Here is a 26,967-nt window from a genome sequence, read left to right as displayed (position 1 = left end):
TATATATATATATATATATATATATCCTTCTTCATATTCTTTTCCATTTTGGTTTATAACAGAATATTGAATATCCATGTGCTATGCAGTAGGACCTTTTTGTTTACCCATTCTATATATAATAGTTGCATCTGAAAGCATTTTTAAATGTTGGAATTGAGCTTAGCTGTACTTTGCATAAAAGCCTCAGATGCATGGAACACCTCATGCACAGGAACCTAATTTCTTTAAATAAAAAAGAAATCAGAATAGAAGCATAAATTACAATGTGACAGGCAGTGCTGTGTCTATAATTAGCCCAGGTATTAAATATCTTTCTTAGGATAAAAACACACAGATTCTTAAGTCATTTAAACTAACCATCTGTTTGCTTAGTACTTATTATAGTTCTCTAGATTTTTATAATTATTGATGTTAGTTTTACCTTTCAGAAGATAATATTACTTTTGACTACAAGGTGGAAAATAACTAATTTAAAGAGCATTTATCTAGTGTGTATTATATGCAACAAATCTTCTAGGAATAATGTCATTAAAATGAGGTTAATTTTGTCCAATTATTAAAAAATTTAAACCTTTGTCTCTTAGATGGCAAAGATGTTCAAGCTTTAGAATGATGTAAAAAATGGCAAACTTTCCTTGCTGGCTTTGTAAAAACTTGGAAATCTTTTGTTGTTGTTGTTAATGATGTAAGGGAATTTCTAAATGGATTTGGGGGAAAAGAGAGGCAAAGAGATAGAGAAGAAAAGCAAGACAAGTGAGACAAGCTTATTGGATATCTATTATATATTAGGCTTTGAACTATGTGTTTTGACAAATGTTATCTCCTTTAATCCTTCCAGCAGCAGTTTGATATAATTATAATTGCTCCATTTTATAGTTATGGACATTTGGATTTAGCAAGGTTAAGTGATTTGGGCAAAGGCCTGAGAAGTGGCCCAAATGGGATTCAGGTGTTTCAGATATTGAAATCTATTCTTTTTCCATAAACCAAGATAAGCTACATGACTTCTTATAATGCTCTTCAGTCCCAGGATTCTATAATGATGTTTGACTTACAGTTACTGGTCTAGAAAAATGATGTACATAATTTGACAGCAGTAAGAACACTGGGTTAATGGTCTTTCTGCTGAGAGTCAGTTAAGACATGCAATTTGTCCTGTGCTCTAGCCCTACCAGGCTACCACTCTGCCATGTGGTTGTCCCTCCGAAATGTCATGTGAATGAATGAGGCCCAGCATGTTGATTCCTCTGTGCTTTTATGTGTGCTGGTACCCTTTCCTTTTATGTTTATGTTCTTGTGAAGTCCTCTTTTACTTTTCAAAATTACACTCAAATATGATCTCTTCAAGGAAGACATTTGAAAATCCCTATGCAGAATAATAGATTCCTTCTCTTTGGTTTATTTCTGTGGAAGGCAACTCCTTAGATGGTTTCTAATGATCCCTAATTCCTGATGCTTGCTGTAGGGTAATCTGCTCTCCCTGAATCTGAGCTGGACTCAATGCCTTGCTTCAAGTAAATAGACCATAACAGAAGTGGTAGGATGTGTTTTGTGAAATTAACATACAAAAATTTTGTGCCTTCCATCTTACTAGTCAATTTTCACTCTTTCTGTCAGACCCCTAATTCTGGGAAAGCAAACTGCTATGTTACGAACGGTTCTATGGAAAGAGCAACATGAGAAGGAACTGATGTCTTCATTGACCCAAGAGGACCTAAGATCCTCAGTTTTATAGGCCAGAAGGCATAAACACACGAGTGAACTTGGACGTGGTTCTTCCCCAATTAAGCCTTGATACAACTACAGGTCCAGTCAGTAACTTGATACCAGGCTTGTGAGAGCCCATGAGCCAGAGGAGACAGCTAATCTATGCCTGGATTCCTGATTCACAGAAAACATAAGATAATAAACGTTTGCATTTGTGAACCACTACATTTTTGTGTAACTTGTTCCATAAAAATGAATAGCCTCTATAATCTTTATTTTAGCACTTACCATAATCTGACTTGCCTGATCCTCTTAGAGTCACACTTAGGATTTAAAGGATTTGACTTATATGGGCAGATATCCTTTTTTCCGCACTTAATATCCAATATCTAGCACACAACATGGAGTTCTACTGTTCCTACCCTAGAATCAAATGCCTAGAATAGAAAATATCTGTCCATGTCTATTGTGAACTTATAGTAACACGTGGAGCCAACTATGGAGAGTTGTTATTGGATAAGGGAAGGAGGAAGTTGGCAGAGAATAATCAAATGATTCTGCTAGAGAGCCTATCCATTGAGGCAGATTCTACCTTGGTCTCAGGGATAAGAAATCCCTGAAAATTTCATCTACTTACATGTTTGGGCCTTTATACATTGTTCAGTCTATAGTAGGTACTCACTAAATAATCACTGAGTGAACCAATAAATGGACAAGTGATGGTATGACAGCTTGGATTTAGTTTCAGATGCCGAAATTGACATAAACATGACTGTCTGAAGCTGAGTTTTTCATCTGTAATATAATAGGATTAAGTCAGAAGAAATTTAGTATCTTATCTAGAAATTTCTGGGAGTCTTCGGTTCCATATATCCTACAGACTTACAAAACCATAGTTACTAAAACAGATTGCAAATTTTTTCCTGAGCTCATTTGTTAACTCTTACGGACAAAATGACCAAATTTAGAGCGTTCCCTTTAGTATATGTGTATGTGTGATGTGGATGAGTTTTTTTTTATTATTTTTTGTTATTATGTATATATTTATATATACTGTATATTTTTTATTGGCCATATCATCCAGTTTTATTGACAATAAAATGAGAATAACACTTTATATTGTTTTACATAGATATTGGATGACTGATAAAACAGACATTGAAGTTTCTAGAAGAATGGCTGGTGCAAAGAATGAATACAACAACCCTTCTATTGATGGCTTAATGAAAATGGACATCTATCTTTTATTCTATATGTGCTAATGGGACTCCAAAAATCAAGCATTCATAATATTTTGTGAAACAATCAAAAGTAGAATATAGTTGAATACTAAGTATTCATTAATGTTGAGAAATATTGAAACATAAGAAGTGTTTACTGAGTAAAAATAAATCAGATTAGTTACAACTGAGTCGTTCAATATGATAATATTATATACAATGTATGTATATAAATAATAGACTCTATTTATACTTATGTGTGCATGCGGGCTAAGTCACTTTAGTCATGTCCAACTCTTTGTGACCCTATGGACTGTAGCCCACCAGGCTCCTCTATCCACGAGATTTTTCAGGCAAGAATAGTGGATTGCCATGCCCTCCTGCAGGGGATCTTCCCAACCCAGGGACTGAACCTGGGTCTCTTACGTCTTGTGCACTGGCGGGAGGTTCTTTAGTACTAGTGCTACCTGGAAAGCCCACATTTATACTTATGCATATACATAATATACACATATATAATATGAACATACTGTGTATGTGAATATATGTACATAAATATACACATGTGTATATGTATACATACACTATAAATACATATGTTCGCACATATTCATACATGTATAATTATACTAGGACAGCATGTACCAAAATAGTACAATGTCTGAAGGATGTAACTATACGTGAATTGTTTTTTTTATGCATTTTGTAGTTCTCAAATTTTTGGAATGAATCCATAGCACTACTACACTGGGACAAGTCAGTACTTGCGAATTAAGACTAGATGAGACCAGCTTCAGCCTGGCGGTGAATTTAAAGCTTTGTGGATGGAAGACGTCACCATGCCCCTCTCAAAGCCAGTCTGACATGAAAGACTCTTACCACGCTGGTGGGCGGCCCAAGGACTGCCAGGGAGAGGGATGCAGATCCTGTTGCTTATCGCTCAGGACACCCTAACAGACTCCTTGTTCTTTTAGACCATGTAATGAGGTGTTATGTGTTCCTCCACATTGAAGGATTCTTCTCCCGTATGTCTATAACTGTAATGCTACCAAGAGGTAAGGAGTGGATGACCTCCCCAACAAGGGAAATTCTGAGGGAAATTCAACACTCATTCTGGATACAAAGGAGCCTCTAATTAATCACAGTGGCTTAGTATATGTTATGTGTTATTGTCTTCCCCATCTTATCTCTTTGGAATTTGATCATTTTTCTTTACATTTGAGCCATAAAGACACCCTATATTTCTCTTATCTTCTATAATCCCAAATATTTAAAAGGATTCCTTGATGCATGAATGGCCATGGTGAATTTTGAATATATCAGCAAAGGGTAGCATGCAATCAAATCTCTAATTTATTAAATAAGAGAACAAAGGAAGTAATAAGTAAATAAAGAATAAATTCAGCATATTTTTAAACAGACAAGAAAGATCTTTGAATATTCTACCATATAATGTTCTATAAAATTTTATTTGATGCCTTTTTCACTGATGGAAAACTATATATGTTGTAATTATTATTATAAATCTGATGTCTAGTATGTAAATTGTCTCTAATGTCCCCTATTTTGTACCTAAAAAGCCTCATGAATATATAACTAGATTAGAATAAAATTGTATTAATGGTAGTAATATAGGGTATTTAAATATGACTCCTATAAACAGTATACACAGGACCTGTTCTGGATTTTCAGGACTGAACTTTCTTCCATGGACATAGTCATTCATTTAATGGATATTCTGGGAAAGAAAACCATGTGCAGGTTATAATTCTTAACCCTGGAATCCCCTCAGTGAACAAGATAAAACCTACCAACATAGAGTTCACATTCTGATAAGACAAAACAGGCAGTAGCCAAGTCAAAAATATTGCATGAGCTAGTGATGGATGCTTTGTAGAAATAAAATAGGGAATCTAGATAAAAAGGACTCAACAGTGGCCAGAACATTAGCTAGATTGGTTGGAGAAGGTCACTTTGTGAAGATGTGAAGCTGAGACTTTGTATGATGTAGAGGAATTAGTGATGCTAAGATGTCAGACAAGGTATCCCAGGCAGACACACCAGCATGTGCAACAATTCTATATAGGAAATGACTTTGGGGTATATGAAGGGTTGAAAGAAGGATCTTATAGTAAAATTTAATGGAGAGGTAATAAGTTGCAGACGATGAGGACATGGGAGAGTCACAGGGGTCATGGGCAGGACTCTTTATATAGATGACTTTAGCGGCCACAATAAGATGCGTATATGTTGTCTTTAGAGCAGGAGGGATTCATCAGAAAGAGCGTCAAAGAAAAGAATATGATGGTCTTAGGCTTTAGGAAGATCATCCCAGCTGTTACACAAAAAAGAAAAAAAAAGACTATAAGAAGATGAGAATGGAAATAAGGCATCCAGTTAGGAAACTGTTATGCTTTAATTACAAAATGTTTGTACTACATTGAATTACTTGTGTTTGAATTACAAGGGTAAAAACTAAAATGCATACTGATGTTCATTGCCCACAAATGTTAACATGTTTTCTTTAGTAGTTATACTCTCTTTGTTCGCTTTCACTGTTGACTAATAGTATTTATAGAGAATGTTCATATATCCTCCTAGAACAGAATTCCCCAGATGAATAGGACTATAAAAAGTAAAGCCCTTAATTCCCACCAGCATACAACTGAACAAGTTGAGAACAGATAAGTCAGCTAACTTAGTCAAGGGCATCTCTGAGAATCAGTTACAATGAGAGCTATGATGAACACAGGGCTCCTGATGCCCAGCCTAATGATCTCTCTAAATACTATCCTGTTTTATCTATAATTAGAAGTTGCTCAGAGGCTCTTTCTAAATAAAACAATATCTGGTCCTAACCTTTCCATTTTGCTATATTTCCATCTGTTCTTCTTGACAGTTATAGATCTTGAAATCTTCCCTACGGCTTAGAACATCTTCCCAGGATGCAGGCTTCAGGTTTCTTTGGCAACATTTTCTCCTGATGAGTGAGAGCTGGACAAATTCAGAAGCCCCATTTTAAGAATACAAGGGGAGTCTCACAGGTTTCCAAATCACTTGGCAAACAGAACCTTTCTCTTCAGCAGTGGTACATCTGTGCTCTTTGGATAGATAAATTTTTCCTGGATACAACTTACTACTTCACCAAAAAGTGGGCTTTCCTTAAATTCCACTCCCTGAAACCATAGCTCCCTCTTAAAGAAATCTCTCCACACCATCTCCTTGTTCCTCTTTTAATCTCTACCATTTCACACCCCTCTTCTCAACAAAGGGCTTTCTACATTATAGGAAGTAGGAACCTGATTTAGCACAAGGCAGGCCGAAGCAACAGCAGTGAAGTTCCTGTGGGAGATATAAATGTTTTTCCAAAGGTCTTAATTGAAGTGTGCCAGAATTAATCCATCCTAAAACAGGTGAAAGAAAGAGAGAAAGGGTAACAGTGGATGATAAGACAACATGTCAGTAAGCATCACAGGGATTTAAGGAAGAGTTTTGCTATTTCCCAGAAGATGGAAAGGGCTCATACATGAGTATTTGTGTTTAGAAATCCAGGAAGATGGCTGGACCAGCAATCTCCATACAAAGTGAGTGGAATTCAATTATATGCTAGAGTTAAGTGCTTAATACAACATCTTTGAAGGAGACTGGAAAGGGAATGAGAGATGGAGGTTGTACTATGAGAGCTCATTTATCATCACAGAAGGTAGAGTCTTCTTGGTTTGGGGAAATGAGACAAAAGTCTGGCTATATAATTTAGAATGTCAATCTAAAATGTCAATACACAGTTTATTCCATACAGTCAGAATTGGTCTTACAACTGGGAACAGAATGGTTGACATAGAGATGAGGCAGAGTGGTAAAATCTGAGAGACCTTATCATTGGCATAAGAGCTGATCAGCTTTCAAAAACACACTCTAGTTGTGAATAACAGATGCTGTTATAAAAGCATTTGTACACGCAACCAATGAGGTGACTACTGAAAATGAAATGGTTATAAACCATTTTGCAAATGGATAAAATCCTTAATTTTAGCCTTTCCACATTCATTTGGTCATCTACAAAAACATGTTCACTAAAATCCAGTCTGCAAATAGAGAATATTTATTAGATTTTATTTTTTTTTGTTAGATTAGTTAAGGTAAAATAATAGTCTCAAAGATGACTATTGGAGCCTTAGGCCTTGGAATGGAGGATTCAGAAAACTAGCACTCTACTAACTTTTAGCCTGGGCTTAGTAAGCCACATAATTATATCCAGGTTTTATTTATTCATCTTTAAGATATTAAAGAGAATGGTGAGATTTAAAGAGTTCTTTGTGCTTTCTATATTTTATATAATTATGGACCTCAGTTCAGTTCAGTTACTGTGTTTGACTCTTTACCATCCCATGGACCGCAGCACTCCAGGCCTCCCTGTCCATCACCAACTCCCAGAGTTTACTCAAACTCATGTCCATTGAGTCGGTGATGCCATCCAACCATCTCATCTTCTGTCATCCCCTTCTCCTCCTGCCTTCAATCTTTCCCAGCATCAGGGTCTTTTCAAATGGGTCAGTTCTTTGCATCAGGTGGCCAAAGTATTGGAGTTTCAGCTTCAGCATCAGTCCTTCTAATGAACACTCAAGACTGATCTCTTTAGGATGGACAGGTTGGATCTCCTTGCTGTCCAAGGGACTCTCAAGAGTCTTCTCCAACAACACAGTTCAAAAGCATCAATTCTTCAGTGCTCAGCTTTCTTTATAGTCCAACTCTCTACATCCATACATGACTACTGAAAAAACCATAGCTTTGACTAGATGGGCTTTTGTTGGCAAAGTCATGTCTCTGCTTTTTAACATCCTGTATAGACTGGTCATAGCTTTTCTTCCAAGGAGCAAGTGTCTTTTAACTTCATAACTGCAGTCACCATCTACAGTGATTTTGGAGCCCCAAAAAATAAAGTCTGCCATTGTTTCCACAGTTTCTCCATCTATTTGCCATGAAGTGATGGGACTGGATGCCATGATCTTAGTTTTTCTGAATGTTGAGCCTTAAGTCTACTTTTTCGCTCTCCTCTTTCACTTTCATCAGAGGCTCTTTAGTTCTTCTTCACTTTCTTCCATAACGGTGGTGTCATCTGCATATATGAAGTTATTGATATTTCCCCCCAGCAACCTTAATTCCAGCTTGTGCTTCATCCAGCCCAGTGTTTCTCATGATGTACTCTGCATATAAGTTAGATAAGCAGGGTGACAAGATACAGCCTTGATGTACTCCTTTCCCTATTTGGAACCAGTCTGTTGTTCCATGTCCAGTTCTAACTGTTGCTTCCTGAACTGCATACAGATTTACCAAGAGGCAGGTCAGGTGTCTGGTATTCCCAACTCTTTAAGAATTTTCCAGAGTTTTTTGTGGTCCACATAGTCAAAGGCTTTTGCATAGTCAATAAAGCAGAAGTAGATGTTTTTCTGGAACAATTATGGACCTACAAAGACAAAATCCACTGGTGTTTTCTAGAACTTGAGGATTTTCTTTAATGTTCTCTATCTTTTAAAAAATGCTTTAGCCTTATCTGTTCCACCATCACTGCCCCTCTAACCATAGAATGGTAATTGCTATTCTCCAAATCTTCTAGAAATACCCATTTCTTCTTTCAGACTCAGCTCCAGCATTGACTCCACAGGAAAACATTTTCAGACATTTGTTCCACTCATGACTGAATTAAATGCTCCTCTTCTGATCTCCTCACAAACCCTAAGCCATCCAGATTATAGTAAATACAGTAAATAATTGCTTTTGCTGTCCATTTACCCGACATACTAGGAGGACCTCCCCTAGGTCATGACATATGGAAGATATGCAATAAATGTTTCTTGGATGAATAAACTAATGGTTTGACAGAGGACAAACTGCTATACACTACTTTTGTTACTTGGGCAAAAGAGACACACGTGAAGCCTCAGTTTTCTCCTTTGTATAATGGAACCACAGTGTCATTGGGGTGTTACAAGGCCTAACTGTGACAGTGAACATAAGCCATTTGGTACAAAGTTGGTACATTATAAATGCTCAGTGACGAGTGGCTGCTACTAATGGTTAGCATTTCTAATGATTCTATCTGAATTTATGAGATTAGACTTCTGTGTTAATGTGTTTTAGTAAGTTACTGACACAGCAATCTAACGGCCAAAAATTGAGAATAACTAAGTGCGAGAAACTACATGTGTGATAGAAACATAAAATATCATTTTTGCACTTGAACTGTTTCGGGAAAAAAATCACTCCCTCCAGAGAAGGAAGTAAAGTTCAACTGATCCCACTGTATTCATCTCAGATGACAATTCCCTCCATCTTTATCTATCCAAGAGGAGACTTTTTATTTACGTTCAATCAGGGGATACCCAGACAGCAGATAAAATCTCTCTCTGATGGCAGTTGTTGAGAACTATTGATGAGTCAGAGTAATGAAGTCCAGGGTTTAAAAGAGTACAAAATGGACCCTAAAACCTTAACATAAAAAACAGGCATAGCAGCCACTCATGTGTCATAAGTTTATTTGATTATCGTGTTGCTCAGAGAGCCTATGTTTCTGGATCCATCTGGAGGTGATAGCAGGAAGCTGTCTGACCTGAGGGAAGGCAGTGTTCAGGCCCTTCTCTGAGCAGCAGAGCCAGAACACAGGAGCACAAATGCAGACCCAAACACCGTAGGAATAATTATCTGAAAATGATAAATCAAGCCAACCAACTGTGAAATAAAAGTAGCCTCCCATCTTGACAAATACCCCTTTCAAATTCTTGCAGAAGGCCAAGTTTAAATGCAATCTTCTCAGAAGGCTTGGAAAATCAGGGCAGGACCTTGAGAGAAGTGCAGGGGCTGAGGGGAGAGCCGGTTCCAGATGCTGGCTTCACCCTCCCCTTTCTCTCCACCCTGATCTCCTTCCTAGGCTGCTAGGAAATGTGTGCACAGATATTCAGAGGCCCAGCTCACTTATTTAAGTGCCTTCCACATTTTCTTCCCCAGGCACCTACAAACAGCTGGCCTTGACCGCACTTACAGGGAGGTATATATATAGTGGTGGAGGCTTATGCTTGCCCCAGAATGGTGCGTGTCATCCCCAAGGTTGCTTGGTACCTGGAGCATTGGCTAGAAGGGAAGTCTGATCACTGCATGAGCACATCCAGTGCTGCAAGTCTTCTCACATCATGGGCTGGGTCCTGGTCAAAGGAGAACCAGAGCCATCTCCCCTAAAGGATAAGCCCAAGGTAAAAGCCCCTCTTGTCCATATTTCAGGGTGATACAGTCCGCAATTTTCAGCACAGTGTATGAAAGAAAGAAAGCAAACACCATATAACATAAAAAATGTCAAGTTTCTAGCTTACAGAGCATTGTGAATAAGAGAGAAAGAGCATGAAATAAGTAATTGTCATAGGATGACCACCTGTCCAGCTTTTCCTGGGACTGAGGGGTTTCCTGGGAATTGAAACTTTGAGTACTCAAACTAGTAAAGTCCCCGGCTCACCAGGATACCTTCATCACTCTGCTATTACAATGGCAGGCCTCTAAAATCATCTTACTAGGAAACATTTTAGACAGCGGGAAAAGCATGTGAAGCCTAAAGCTTGCTATTAATTAGCTGTGTGAATTGAAGCCTCTGGATGTGGGTTTCTTCCATTAAAAAAAAAAGAGAGAATTTGGTTCCCTGAAAGACTTAAGGTTGAATATTCCATAAATATGTTGACAGGACAGTTCTGATTTGGAAGCCAGAATTTTTCCCATTGCTGGCACACAATAGCAGTCATCAGAATGACATATTTCAAGGAATAAGCAAAATATTTGTAAGCTATACCACACCCACAAACAGTAGCTAGAAAAACCTCCACACAGCAGTAGGTTGGATAATGTAGATGGACAGATTGCAAATGTGGCTGCATTTCTCCAGATCAAATTTAATGGGGGCATTTTTCTGCTTATAGAATTATATCATGGTGAATCACATACAAAATATTTAACATGGAAGACAAATCACAGCTTCCCTGGCCACATTCTCCTCTTCTTTTCTTTTCTTCCACTTTACTTTTATTTTCCTGCTTCTGAAGGGTAAAGCAGAAATCTGACCCTGGAAATGTATCTGTTGTTTTGATTCCATAAAGGAAAAAAAAAATGTAAGTCGAGCAGAGGGATGTAACAGAGGGATAATGGAGGATAAAACACCTAAATGAATTAGCAACTGCTCTCCTGGGCTAAGGCTTATTAACCCATAAAGTTTGAGCTTGAGGACAGCAGGTTTCAATACCTTACATTTTATTTCCAAATCATGGAACCAAGCTGATGGATGTGCGCAACATTTGACATTTGAAATCAGGATCTTCAGTCATTGTCTCACTCTTATGACTGCACTTAGACCAGTTCTTTGTTCTAATCTTTGGTCTGGACCCTTGGCCTTGAATATTGCGCTTTCTTTGGTATGGAGTTTGTGTCCCTTAATGACTACACAGGTCTTCAAGGGTGCTTAGGGGCACTTTTGATCGCAGAAAAGGATATCATATATCTTGCTCTCATCCTCTGAAGCTGCCAAAGGGAGCTTTTATGACAGTTCAACTTTCTAAAGAAGAAAAGTGCAAGGAACTTTAAACTATAATGATTCTACACGACCACCAGTACTTCCCCTGACCTACCCCTTCCCTTACTTTGGTAGATTTCTTGTCCCCTTTATGGTCTTCTTAATGCATTTAGCACATAACCTTAGTAAGGAAATAATCACATTGCATTATAATTCTTTGTTCCTCTGTTAAACTTCTTTGTTAGAGAGTGACACAATTTCCTGGAGAGGAAGTCATATATCTGTGGATTTTTCACCCAGTTCCATATCTGATACTCAGGTGGCTCAGTGGAATAAATTAAAAAAAGAAATCCACCTGTAAATGCAGGAGATACCAGTTTGATACCTGAGTTGGGAAGATCCCCTGGAGAAGGAAATGGCAACCCACTCTAGTATTCTTGTCCGGGAAATCTCATGGACAGAGGAACCTGGCAGGCTACAGTCCATGGGGTTGCAAAAAAGTCAGACACGACTTAGCAACTAAGCAACAACAGGTGCTCGTTAAATGTTTTTGAAATTAATAAATGAGTGAATAAGTCATTAACTATAATTGAGTCCTTAAGACTGTCATCAAGGTAAATTACTTCTGTTTTTTGCAGTTTGGAAACTTTCCCACAAATGACCTTTAATGCCAAGTTCTATAATATAAACATGAGTCAATTTAGTTTTTTATGCTTAAAATAGTAAGATATTACAGAACATTAGAGACAAATGAAAACTGAGTGAGTCTCTGTCACAGTGTGGCCTAGAGCATACACTTTTGACACCAAAAATAAGACCCTTTTCAAATAAGGGCACTTCAAAGCTAACATCCCCAACCTAAGCTAAGAAAGCCGACTCCACCTTGGCCTAAAGGAAAAGAAAGGCTGTGGGAAACCCACACTGTCTAGTCTCTGTCCTCCAAGAACCACTGTCCTGCTCCACAAAGGCACAGGGCAGGTGGAGGGGAAATGCTCTGTTGTTGTTAGACCTCTCATGTAGGTTAAACTCCAAACAGACCATTTGGAAAGAGAGACGATCACGATTAGCAACTATGTCAAATAAAGCAGGGCTTTCCTGGGGAAATCTGGACACACAGTTACCCTGTAATCTGCTGCAGCTCCTGTTGTATAACAATAGCTTGGTGCTAGTTCAGGATGAGGAGAGGAGAAAGAGAGGTAATTTTGCCCCCTACTGACATTTTAGAGACATTTTTGGTCATTATTAGCTGGGTAGAGGTGCTACTAACATCAAACCAGTAAAAACCAGAGATGTTGCTAAACATCCTATAATGCACAGCACAGCGCCTCAGAGGGAAAAAAAGAAAAAAATAAAAAATTTATCTGGCTCATAATGGTAGTAGCACCACTTTTGAGAACCTTGTTCTACGTCTTCTAAGACTCTCCAAAATGTTGAAAATGCATTTATTCCTTCCCTTCTAAAGATTTGGCTTTCTGAAATTTTAATGTCTCAATCCATTTTTCTGTCCCATGTATGGAATTATTTATGAAATATAGCTACCTAGTAAGTAGGTACGGAGAAGGAAATGGCACCCCACTCCGGTACTCTTGCCTGGAAAATCCCATGGGCAGAGGAGCCTTGTAGGCTTCAGTCCGTGGGGTTGTTAAGAGTCGGACACGACTGAGCGACTTCCCTTTCACTTTTCACTTTCATGCATTGGAGAAGGAAATGGCAACCCACTCCAGTGTTCTTGCCTAGAGAATCCCAGGGACAGGGGAGCCTGGTGGGCTGTCGTCTATGGGGTCGCACAGTGTTGGACATGACTGAAGCGACTTAGCAGCAGCAGCAGTAGCAGCAGTAAGTAGGTAAGATCTAAAATAGATCTAAAACTTTATATACACGTGACAAAGTATTTTTGATCAGAAAATATACCAGAGTAATAAGAAGTCTTTTAAAATGTCAGTTGTATTCTAAAATTCTTCTTTTACTTTTATTAAATCCAATTTCAGGCATTTATTATCCCAGTATTGAAGGTACTTTCAGAAGGGATACTAATACGATGATTTTTTAGTCATAAGATCACTTCTCACTTTTTGTACCCAAGCACTATAAATACACACACACACACACACACCAATCTCTCTCTCCCTTCTCTTTCTCATGCATATATATATATATACACACACATACACACAAATACACATCAAAAGAATGAAAATGATTAGAAATAAAATCCCATTTATGGTGGAGAGATTAACTAAGACACATCCCCACTAAAAAGCCTTTCAACTTGTATTTTTAAAATGACTGAGAGAAGGGAATCATTTTAATTGTATGCATGGAAGCACAGATCCATACTACCATATATATATTTTTAAAAAATTACAAGCCCCAGGAGTTGGTGATGGACAGGGAAGCCTGGAGTGCTGCATTCCATGGGGTAGCAAAGAATCGGACACAACTGAGTGACTGAACTGAACTGAAAATATTACAAACTAATCAGTAAACTCTGTAAGATGCAATTTTAATAAGAACTGTTTTAAATCAAGCTGTTTGTCTGCTTCGTTCATTGTGAAAACGGGCACCTGAAAGAGAGTCTCGCCTGTGGTTGGCACACAGCACCCACTTGTTAGTGTTGCTTTTCTTATTTACTGCAGACCTATCAAGACAAAAAAATTCCTTATCCTAGAAATATCTAAAATAAATTTAATAGTTTTGAAGTCATTTTCTCGGTTAAACTAGAATGGATAAGATATTAGAAAATGACTCAAAATATTCTAGATAGAGCATTAAAGTTAGGTTTATGGACATATCTAGAACTTAAATAGCAACAACCCACAGTGGTCTTTCTACGTTTCTTCTTTTTGAACAGTTTTGAGAAGATATAATAACATACTACACAATTCACCCACTGCAAGTGTAAAAACCTTATGATTTTCAGTAGATTTCTAGAGCTGTGTAATTATCTGCACAAATCAATTTTGGAACATTTCCATCACCCCACGATGTTGTCTGGCGCCCGTTTCCAGTTAATCCCTGCTCATCCCTGACAGCCATTGTCTATACTTATTATGTGTTTGGACAAGCTGACTCTTCAAGCCAGCAAGGAGTGACCCTCCAAAGGAAAGAGTTTCCCCAAAGAATATAGTAAATATCACTGCCTTCTGTTCCTTTTGCTTTGTGCCCCAAGTTTATGTCAATCACAGTAACTCACCTGAGACAGGCAGAAATAGGATTGAGGAGAGGTGTAGACATAGTTGAAACCATGCCTGCGACTAGGCGAAGAGAAAGTGATGGGACTGCTGTGCTCAGATGTGGTTTTCAGGGGGGTGTGTGTGTGTGTGTGTTAAAGAGACAAAAGGTGGTACCTGTCTTAAGGGAAACGTACCCTGAGTTTGGGAGTACACGCAGCATAACAACGCTTAAGGAATTGATAGTAAAGCCTTCTTGACTATATCTAACCAATTTCCAAGCCTTTTCAACTTTATGGTCTAAATACTTTTGAATCCATCAATTTTCCTCCATCTCCACTTCTACCTTTATCCAGGGAGGGAGCTCACGTGCCTACTCAGGATCATTGCCACAGGCTCTTAAATCAAACTGTTTAAACTCTAGGGTAGCTCCTGGCCAAACAGCTCTTTACTTAGAAAATGGGAAATCATGAGTACCGTTTTTATGACTCCTGTTTGACAATGTCACACTCCTTGAAGCAAGTGACTGTCTTCTCCTATCATCCAACCGCCTTAAGTGTACTGACCTGGTCCCTGTTGAGGACTCTATCTTGTTTCTTTCCATCCAACTTCTCTGTAATGATGTATAATATTTTCTGACAAATAATTTGCAATTTGCTTTTCACATTTTACAATTTCTGAAAATCAAGAGTGTTTACCATAGACTCTATTGTGTTGTTGTTCAGTCACTAAGTCCTGCCTGTTTGTGACCCCATGGACGACAGCACATCAGACTCCTCTGTCCTTCCCTATCTCCCAAAGTTTGCTCAAATTCATTTCCACTGAGTTGATGATGCTGTCTAACCATCTCATCCTCTGTCGTCCCCTTCTCCTTTTGCCTTCAATCTTTCCCAGCATCAGGGTCTTTTCTAATGAGTTAGTTCTTCATGTCAAGTGGTCAAATTACTGGAGCTTTAGCTTCAGCATTAGTCCTTCCAATGAATATTTAGGGTTGATTACCTTTAGGATTGACTGGTTTGATATCTTTTTAGTCCAAGGTAAATAAATGTTTATTATTTTAAGCTAGTCATATGTTTAGTCACTCAGTCATGTTGACCTCTTTGTGACCCCCATGAAGTGCAGCCCACCAGGCTCCTCTGTCCATGGGGATTCTCCAGGCAAAAATACTGGAGTGGCTTGCTATGCCCTCCTCCAGAGGATCTTCTAAACCCAGGGATCAAACCCAGGTCTCCTGCACTGCAGGCAGATTTTTTACCGTCTGAGCCACCAGGAAAGCCAGTCGGTTGGGAGCAATTTATTGCCAGCAGAAGCTAAATACTATGGCTCAAAGGTGAGAGGTACGAGGATATCTGGTAAGATTCCTTGTTCTGAGTGCTAGCTTAGGACCCAGTGTCAACTGAAGCTTAATATCCTCCCCAAATAAAGTGCTGTGGCAGAAACTATTAGAGCAGAGAATATATATATATATATATACACATATGAAATAACCTCATATATATGTATATATAACCTTTAAAACTTTTAAAAACATAAAAGTCCATGTTTCAATCAAGGGATATTTTACTACTTCTAATATCTTAATGGAACATAATTATAATCCCCATAAAATTACATTTTATCACAAAGGTCATAGAATAGATAAGGGAAAGCAGTAACACTAAAATAAGACTAAGAATAGTGCTCTTTGCACGATATCATGTGGTTGTTCATATCGTCATCTCAATTAATAGCACCACTGAAAACACAGAGCTTCTTCAGAAGCCTATTCCTTTCAATCTAGGATACCTTCTCCTACAATGAACAACTAAAGAAAGATCTCCTTTGAGGAAAAGACAAATATTGTATGTCACCACTTATAAGTAAAATCTTAAAAGCCACACTCATAGAAGCAGAGAGTAGAATGGTGATTACCAAGGGCTAGGGTGGAAACTTGCAGTTATAAGACAGGTTCTGGGGACCAATTGCACAGTATGGTGATTATAGCTAACGATACTGAAAGTTGCTAACAGAGGAGGTCTTACATGTACTCATCACATGTAAGAAATGTTGATCATGTGATGTGATGGAGTCGTAAGCGATGGTATAGTGGTAACCACTTTTCACTATACCTGCATCAGGTCACCTTAAACTTACACTATGTTATGCCTCAATTATATCTTAGCAAAAGTGGGAAAAAATGAGTCTGCTAAGGGTTAGCTCTTCTAAGGAGAAACATACACTATTTTCTGGTTTTAGAGTTACCAGGCATATACATGAATACAAACTGTGTGTTCAGTTTAATATTCTGTTCTAAGTCAATCTTTTTTTCCCTAAGGATAAAATGAAATATTAATTATGTACATGTTTAGATAATGTTAATTATCTAAACAGTAATTATCTAACTGTTGTTGGGATCATGGCCAAACCTCACAACAGATCAAAAAACCAAAATAAAAATTTAGCAATATATCTGAGCATGGAATAATCTCTTCTTTATCATGGATGAAGTTACTAAGTTGCCTTTTTAAAAAGTTAAGCAAGGAAACTCTAAGTGTAACCAAAATTCAGTACCATCACTTTCACATGCTACTTTCCCATTTTTTCAAAGACCAAGAAGCTGTTTGGGGGAAAAACAAAACACATATAAAATCCTTGCAACCTTCTGAATTTTATCAGCAGTCTTCTGAGTATGAAATATACATATTCTTTTCCTGAATGTATGCCTTAAGTTACCCATTCTCAAAATAAATCTGCTATAAACTTTATCTTCTCCATTTCATAAGTATCCAAAACAAAATAAATAAATAAGTAAACATTCCAACCTTTTTCATAGAATAACCCAGTGACATGTTTCATCTTTACAATGAAATGCAGCTGTAGATTCCCCATTAAAAAGCAAATCCTCAATTTTGAAGTCTTGAATAGCTCGGTACTTCAAAAAGAATTGCTGCTGATGAAATTGATGGCATTGATAAGAGTCCAATTCAAAAATCTTAACTTGGATAAACAGGATTTTCATTTGATGAAGAACTGGATAGATGGGCATTCACTTTAAACCCATGCCTATCAGTATTTTTTTTTCTGAAGTAGTAAAACAAGTTTTGATAACTACTTTGGACTAGGTAATATTGCTTCTTTTTGTTAAGTGAACTATTTCAGGTGTATTATTGCCACTTAAATATGACCTTGCACTCCCAGATTCTGTTTCAGGGAATAATCGTGCAAGTAAGCAATACGGATATTTTTCTGAACTATTTGCCTCCGTTGTGCATCCAGCCTGTCTATTTGTTATCATTCCTTTGAATCTTTTCCCCATTCTTCTTTCTGAAACCATTATCTTTTAGCATAGCAAATGGATTTTAATAAGTCTAAAATTATACCAGCAGAAAATTGCCTCATCAAATGTCAATGTGTTCAACTAGGGAAACTCCAGTGAAAACTAGAACTCAAAGCAAATTCTTCAGTTTATTATTTTGTATAAAACTGGAGTTTTCTTTTGTAAAGTTAATGATCAACTCACCTTTGACTCACTGGACCATACTGTTTTACCAGAAATAAAACTACCATATGACCCAGCACTCCCACCACTGGGCATATACCCTGAGAAAATCAATTCAAAAAGACATGTACCCCCATGTTCATTGCAGCACTATTTACAATAGCTGGGACACAGAAACAACCTAGATGTCCATCGACAGATGAATGGACAAAGAACTTGTGGTACATATACACAATGGAATATTACTCGGCTATAAAAAGGAATGCATTTGAGTCAGTTGAACTGAGGTGAAAGAAACTAGAGCCTGTTATACAGAGTGAAGTAAGTTAAAAAGAGAAAAATATTGAAAAATTGATGCTTTTGAACTGTGGCGTTGGAGAAGACTCTCAAGAGTCCCCTGGACTGCAAGGAGATCCAACCAGTCAATCCTAAAGGAAATCAGTCCTGAATATTCATTGGAAGGACTGATGCTGAGGCTGAAACTCCAATACTTTGGCCATCTGATGCGAAGAACTGACTTATTGGAAGAGACCCTGATGCTGGGAAGGATTGAAGGCAGGAGGAGAAGCAGACGACAGAGGATGAGATGGTTGGATGGCATCACTGACTCAGTAGACATGATTGGAACAAGCTTCGGGAGTTGGTGATGGAAAGGGAAGGCTGGCGTGCTGCAGTCCATGGGGTCGCAAAGAGTCAGACACAACTAACTGAACTGAACTGAACATGTATATCTAGAAAAATGATACGGTTGAACTTATTTGCAGGGCAGGAACAGAGATGCAAATGTAGAGAACAGACTTGTAAATACAACGGAGAAAGGGGATGGTGGGCCGAATTGAGAGTAGCACTGAAACATAGAATTTACCATTTGTAAAACAGATAGCTGGGGGAAGTTGCTATATAAGACAGGGAGCTCAACCTAGTGCTCTGTGACAACCTAGGAGGGTGAGAGGGAAGATAACAGGGAGGGAATATGTGTATACTTACGGCTGATCCATGTTGCTGTATGGCAGAAACCAAGACCACGACCCAGAGGGATGGGATGGGGAGGGAGGAGGGAGGAGGGTTCAGGATGGGGAACACATGTATACCTGTGGCGGATTCATTTTGATATTTGGCAAAACTAATACAATTATGTAAAGTTTAAAAATAAAATAAAATTTAAAAAATAATAATAAAAAAAACACAGAAACACTTCTAATAATATTGGTGATTTTTTAAAACTGGAATTGTCTTCAAAGATGAGCCATCCACTGAGCTGACTCTATTGTAAACTTTGCTTATATTCTCAGCAATGTTGGAGCTTAATTCTTTTATTTATGTTTGTTTTGTTCTGTTCTGTTTTTGTTTTCTTAACAGTAATTTACATAACTTCTGTTTATTTTTCTTCTATAACAATGGTATGTTGCTTTGCCACCTTCCAACAAAATCACCTGTGAAAGTGTTTAAATATTAAAAAGAAGGATCAAATTATATGTGTGAAATATTGAAGTTTCTGGAAATGTTATGTATAGTTAGGAATACTAGGAAAATAAATCCAGTTATATCATGATGGGGAAAGTCTTAGAAAAATCAGAACCTATCTATTCTATGGTTATTATTTAGCCATAAAAAAAGGATAAAGTTTAAGACTATATAGCTAGGCAGGAAATAGTTATAGGTAATGGTAAGTTAAAAACAGAGGGGTGTATTCTAATGTTTGTACAGTGTAAAAATATCCTCTGCTGATCCTTATAAACAGAAAAGCAGTACTTTCATTTAAGGTTTTAAAATTCTGTCTCACTTTCAAACTGTGATTTTTAATTTCACAATTCCAAAATACAATGACAGATTGGTTACTGAATTAGTTGTTATACATGTTTCAAGCAACAGATAGTACTAAAGAATCGACTGTGCTATACTTAAAAATGCTTAATTTTATAAAAATAAAAAATTAACTATCTACTTCGGTCACAAACAGGCTCAAACCAATTCATAGTACTTCTTTCTTTTTTAAATATTATTTGGAGAGCTAAAATTTCTTCTCCTTGTACTTAATTTTCTCCTTTGTTGAGATTCATCTCTTCCTCACTCCATATTTCCCCATATAGGGACTTCCCTGGTGGTCCATTGTTTAAGAGTCTGCCTTGTAGTGCAGGGGATATGGTTTAGATTCCTGGTCGGGGAATAAAATGCCACATACCAGAGGTCAAGGGTCAACTAAGGCCATGCCACAACAACTGAGCCTGCAAACCCCAGCAAAAGACCCTGCATGACACAAAGAAGATTCTGTTAATACTGGATTTAGGCAAATAAACAAACAGATAAATGAAACGTCTCGTTCTATAAATTCCTGTCTCAAGTTACCTCATGGAACATCATTTTAAATGTCCACCCTAGGACCTTCTTCTGGAATTCCTACCTGTGCCATTTCCAACAATTTAAACCATTGATTTCCTCTTACTCATTCTTTAGTTTGATCTGTTTGATTGTATACTACAGCTACTAGAACAATAAATAGCAAATAAAGGCTACCATGCAAGATAAGGGCTTCCCAGGTGGCTCAGCAAGTAAAGAATCTGCCTGCCTTGCAGGAGACACAGGAGAGACACAAGTTTGATCCCTGGGTCCGGAAGATCCCCTGGAGGAGGAAATGGCTACCCATTCTAGTTTTCTTGCCTGGAGAATCCCTTGGACGGAGGAAGCTGGGGGGCTACAGTCCGTAGGGTTGCAAAGAATTAGACGCAACTGAGCACACACTCACGCAAAATAAAGAGAAAGACTGCAGAGGAAAGGAAAAGAATTTTACATTTGAACACCTTTAATGGAACGCCTTTCCTGCTTTTTTAACCTAAGGGCCTGCATTTCATTTCACACTGAGCTCCACAATTTCTGTGGCTCCCCATGCCTACTGCTAACCATCTTTCTCATCTCTCTGTCATGAACACACTATGTATTCTTGCCTAATAAATCTTACTCCTCATTTTCTTCATCAAAATTTCTACTTACTCCAATTCTTATCCCACTGACTAATAATTTCTCCTGTGTCCTGGCCCTTGCAGATTCACTTGATATTTAGTAATACTCTCTCTGCTTCCTTAGCAATCTAAACATAGCTCTCTAGCTAAACTCCTCATACTATATTGTTGTAGTATATTTATTTTCCTTTCTCATTTAATTGTGAATACATGGAAGTCAAGGTCAAACTTCAGTCCCACTTTTAGTCTAATAAGTAAACACTCAATGATGCCTAATAGATTAATATGCCATCACGATAAATGCAGAGAATACCATGCAAGGTTTTCGAGCCCCAGGAAGAATAACTCAGACATGTGATTGGGGAACCTGCTCATTAGGAGGATGGCAGAAGGCTGGGGACTAGTGCTCCATGCAGAAGTTAGTGACAAAACAAAACTTTTCAAGTCTCTCCAGATTGCCAGGGTTACAGAGATCAGATGGCAGAAACCAAGATTAAAAGTCAGCACTCATTTATTGAACACCTGTGTTGTGCCGCTGTTCACACACTCAGTGCACAGCTTCACGGAGAGTAGGTTTCTTCAACCTTGGCATGACCCTGCTGAAATTTTGGACCGACTAGTTCTTTGAGGTGGTGACAGTCTTGTGCCCCGTATGGTATTTGGCAGCATCACTGACCTCTACTCGTTAGATGCCAGGAGAACATTCCCCTAAGAGGTGGCGATCAAAAATGTTTCCAGATATTACTACATGTATTCTAGAGGGCAAAGTGGCTACCATTTGAGAATCACTCAAGTGTGGAGGGCTGTGATTTTTTTTAAAGTCTTTATTGAATTTGTTACAATGTTGCTTCTGCTTTATGCTTTTCATTTTTTGGCCACAGGCATGTGGGGTCTTAGCTCTTCAACAAAGGATCAAACCCACCCCTCCTGTATTGGAAGGTAAAGTATTAAGCAGTGGACCATCAGAAAAGTCTCCAGACCACCGGTTTGATGATAGTTTTTTTCTCACCTCAGGCAGAAACTCTTGAGTTCGCTGTCCCAGAAAGGAGATGTAGTGGGGTGAAAAATTAGGAAAACTTTCTAGTTTTTAGGGGCTTTTGTTTCCAAAAGCTTAAATCCCTGACTGCAGAAAGAATGTGTTGTTAGAGAGGAAGTGTACCAGTCAAGAGCCAGGGAGAGAGAATCCAGGGGCATGGTTACAAGGTATTAGGCAGAAACAAGGACAAAATATTAGCCTGCAGAAAAAGAGAGATTCCTATGGGCTGATAGGATAAGGGATGGGGAAGGGGAACAGAGAGATCTCTCAATTCTGGAGGAGGGGCACCGTGTGTCCTGATAGTGGAAGCAAGATCTCAGGGCAGAGTGAGTACCACTGAGCTTAGGCAGACAGGACCTCACAACCCTTGCAGATGAAGTATTTCACAAATAAATGACTCACAGAAATGGCAGAGAGAATCAGATTTTGAAGGGCCTTAATGTGGGTTGATATTATGGGCATTTCAACAGCTCCTTCTATGTCCTAAAATTGGAAGATTAGATATTTCTCTGCACTCACATTATATCACCATGTTATCTCATATAATGCTAGAGTGGTGGGTCACCCCAGCTCTGTGAAGGCCGTACAAGGAATACTAAGGCAGACACCTTTCATTGAGAATCTAACATAATAGACAGATAGACAGACAGATAGATATGAAGATATTGGGCTTGTTGGCTGAAATTTGAATTGACTATCTTCTAACTCACTTATGCTCCATCTCCCAAGGTATGTTTCTTGTGCCCATTTTAAAGAGAAGTAAGTTGAGTCTCTGCAAGTTGAAATGACTTGTTCAAGGTTATAATTTCATCTAAATGATACACAGCCATTGTGTAACCTCTGACAGGTGTCTTGCTGGATGAGAGCACAAAGATGAGACAACACAACCACAGTCCTGGCCTTGTGGAGCAATTAAACACTCACACAAGCCGCTGCAAATTGCAACTTCAGCAAACCCATGATGGGGGAATTTACTCTCATGACAGAGGGCAGGGAAGGTGTTCCCTAGGGAGGAATACAATGGAATGTGACCCAGGCAATGGCTCTCAGACATTTGTGGACATCAGAATCAATGGGAGGGATGGCTAAAACACACAGTGGTGAGTCTCTCTCCCAGGGTTTCTAAAGGATAGGTTTGGGGCTGACCTAAGAATGTGCATGATTAGTACATTTGCACAGGATCAGGGCTGCTGATGCTGCTGGTCTGGCTACCACACTTTGGAAACCACTAAACATGGTGAGCTGAGCAACGAGTGTCAGGGAAAATAAGACCCTTCTGCTCTTTCATCGTTAGAAAGCCCTGACTTTTAACACATGAAAAATCTACAAGTGTAATTGCAGTGATCTGCCTTAATCACTCCTAGTACATGGCAGATGGAGGGCCATCCCAGTTTTGTAACTTCTGGCCTGGCAATCTCTCTCCTCCCAGTGGGTCAGGCCACTCTGCCATCTCCCATTCTGGGATATATGGATTGCTTTCAGGATTGTGATCCAGAGAAAGGCAAACAGCCACCTTGTTACCTAAAAGAATGTGAGCCCGATCTGCCTGGTGTTTCTTCTCATTCTTGGTTGAGAGAATGCTGACTATTTTAAGAAACGCTTCAGGATATCCTCTTCTCTGAGATGGAGGACTTAATCTTACTGAAAACACATTCCTTCTCTCAAGAGTGCTCTTGAACTAATACAGCAGAAACTCTGACTCTAGTGGGGCTTTCTGATATGCCTTTGAAGAGGGTGAATTTACTAATCAATACAAATGACAATTTCTCAACTGGCAAGTCAGGCACCGATTTGCTGCTTGATTTTTCACAGCCCAAACTTTCAGGACTGGAGCAGAGAGAAGCTATGGATGCAGACTCTTGATGCAAATATATCAAAGGAAGACACTGTTTTAGAGGGACTTAACATGGGAATCATTGTATGTATGACCAGGAATAAAGTGTACATTCTTAAAAGGTACCTTGGTGTAAACAGTTCAAGACAGAGCTAGTACACATTATGCTTTAGGGGATGAACAAACAACCTCTCACAGAAAAGGAAACTGCTTCTTTTTTCTGTCTTTATCACGTACACGCTCTCTGCAGTCACATACACACCATTTGCATATATAGCACATACAATATCAGTTATGATTATATATATATACATCTATACACACATGTACAAATATGTATATAGTAATATAGAATAAACAGGGAGAAAAAAACAGATGCAAAATGTGCAATAATGTTGCAAAAACTATACTTTTCTGAGTCTAGATGGTGCCTCTTGTATTCAGTTACTGTCTAAATTTGGGTGTAAGTTATCTGGTTTACACTTCAGTTTTCCCATCAGCAAAATGAGAGAACTGGATAGGAGATTGAAAGACTTTTATGGACAGATAATTCCTGTTTATAGGGGACTGAAAAATATTGCTTAGGCATGCGTTTCGTCAACTAAAATTTTTTTCCCCTATGTATGAAGATTGAAAATTCTTCCTTTTTCACATTATTTTTAAACCCATGCCACTTTTTAATTAAAATGAAAATCTCACAATATCCTTTAGGGTTATTTAAACCTTAAAAAGAATTGACATGTGACCGAAATAAATCAAAGAAAAAATCCTTTTAGAAGAAAAATCTATTTTGCAATATGGAGATGATATTCCTTCCAATTACATAAAATCAGTAATAACGTGGAGCCTGCTTACTCACTGAAGCCTTGGAAGCTCAAATACTGTCTAGGTCACTTCCAGCATCTTAACTCTTGGCCTTCTTTGTTTTGCAACTGAGTCTCTCCAACTCTCCACAACCCTCCCTCACTCCATGAGCCCTTTTATCCTTGCAATCTCTGTAGTGGACTATACTATTTTTTCCTTTAAATGTTAGCTCTAACAGCTGGGAAAGATAGAAGGTGTTAATATTTATTGACTCCTTGCTACACCCTCATTCTTGCATTATGCTGGGTTTCTTATGTATATCATTAAAAAATTATTGAAGTAAAGTTGTTTGACGATATTTTGTTAGTTTCTACTGTACAGCAGAGTGAATCAGCTATGTGTATACATATATACCCCTTTTTCTGGATTTCATTCCCGTTTAGGTCACCACAGAGTACTAAGTAGAGTTTCTTGAGCTAGACGGTAGGTTCATGTTAGATATGTATTTTATACATAGTATCAATAAGGGAGCCATCTAGGCTATAGTCCATGAGGTCACAAAAGAGTCAGAGAAGACATATACTAACCAAAACCAACAACAATCATTTGTGTATATATGTAAATCCCGATCTCCCAGTTCATCCCATCCTCGCCTATCCGTACATTTACTCTCTACATCTGTGTCTCTATTTATGTTTTGTCCATCATCTTATATAATCCTCAGAGCCTTTCTATAAGGGGAAATGAACAATTACCCTTATTTTAAAGATGAGGAAATAAGAACTCAGGGCCACTAGAGACCGTGCCATAGGGTATAGTGAATATCTGCAAGGCTTGCATTAGATTCTGTTTCTCTGACTGAGGACTTTGTGCTCTTTCTACTGCTTTACATGGTCTACATATTAACAATCCAGAGGAAGAGAAGAAAACATATGTTTATTGCTGACCCACTCCACTACCCCACGATTGATTATTTACCATCATTTCATTTGTTCTATTTTATTTAAGTCTCAAAAGCAAGATGGGAAGAACTATCTCCATTTTTTTTAAGATAAAGAGAGGTTAAATATCGTAGCTGAGATCATATGCTCAGTATTTAATACAACTGGTGTACAAACACATGTTGTCCAAGTGGTGGGTGACATCTCTGATTGGGGATGGCTTATCATCTATAGTCAGCTAAATACATATCAGGCAGTACTCATAATAGCATGTCATGTTCTTTCTCATTTGCTAATATTAATTAACTTTTATAGGCACTTTACTGTACTGTGCTGTGCTCAGTCTATCTGTCGTGTCCAACTCTTTGTGACCCAGTGGACTGTAGCCCACCAGGCTCTTGTGTCTATGGAAATTCCCAGGCAAGAATACTGCAGTGGGTTGCCATTTCCCCTCCAGGGGCTTTTCCTGATCTAGGGACCAAACCTGCATCTCCTGCCTCTTCTGCATTGGCAGTGAATTCTTTGCCACTGTGGCACCTGGGAAGCCACAGGCACTTTAGCAATAAAAAAAGTAAGCAGAAGGAAAGAAAATCCTATATAACTTAGCTGCCTAGAAATCTTGTTTTAATACACACATTTATACGATGTTTACAGATAGTCCTTAATTAACCATAGTACAACTTAAGATTTTTTTCAACTTTATGATGATGTGAAAGAAGTCTATATTCAATAGGAACTCTATTTAGAATTTTTAATTGTGATCTTTTCCAGGGCTACATAGTCGAGGAGTCTCTCATGATACTGGGCAGTGGCAGTCACATTCCCCAGCCAACTAAGTGACCATGAGAACAACCAATCTAAACACTTGCATCCATTCTGTACCCAGACAATCATTCTATTTTTCACTTTCAGTACAGTATTCAATACATGACTTGAAAAGGTCAACACATCATTATGTAATCAGCTTGTGTTAGATAATTTTGCCCAACCATAGGCCACTTAGGCTCCACGAAGCTAACATGTTAGGTAGTTCAGTGTATTCAAAGCATTTGGAACAGGATATTTTCTTCTTCCAACTCCTTTTTCTTTAATCACAGAGACATTCTTTGGTGCATGGTCTAAGTAATACTTTTTTTTTTCTCTTTCTAAATTAATTTTTTACTGGAGTATAGCTGCTTTACAATGTTGTGTTAGTTTCTACTGAACAGCAAAATGAATCAGCCACATGTATACATATGAAAGTGAAAGTGATAGTCACTCAGTGGTATCCAACTC

Source organism: Bison bison, unplaced genomic scaffold, assembly GCF_000754665.1.
Source record: "Bison bison bison isolate TAMUID 2011002044 unplaced genomic scaffold, Bison_UMD1.0 scf7180017854252, whole genome shotgun sequence".
Classification (NCBI taxonomy): domain Eukaryota; kingdom Metazoa; phylum Chordata; class Mammalia; order Artiodactyla; family Bovidae; genus Bison; species Bison bison.
This window is presented reverse-complemented; position numbering follows the sequence as displayed.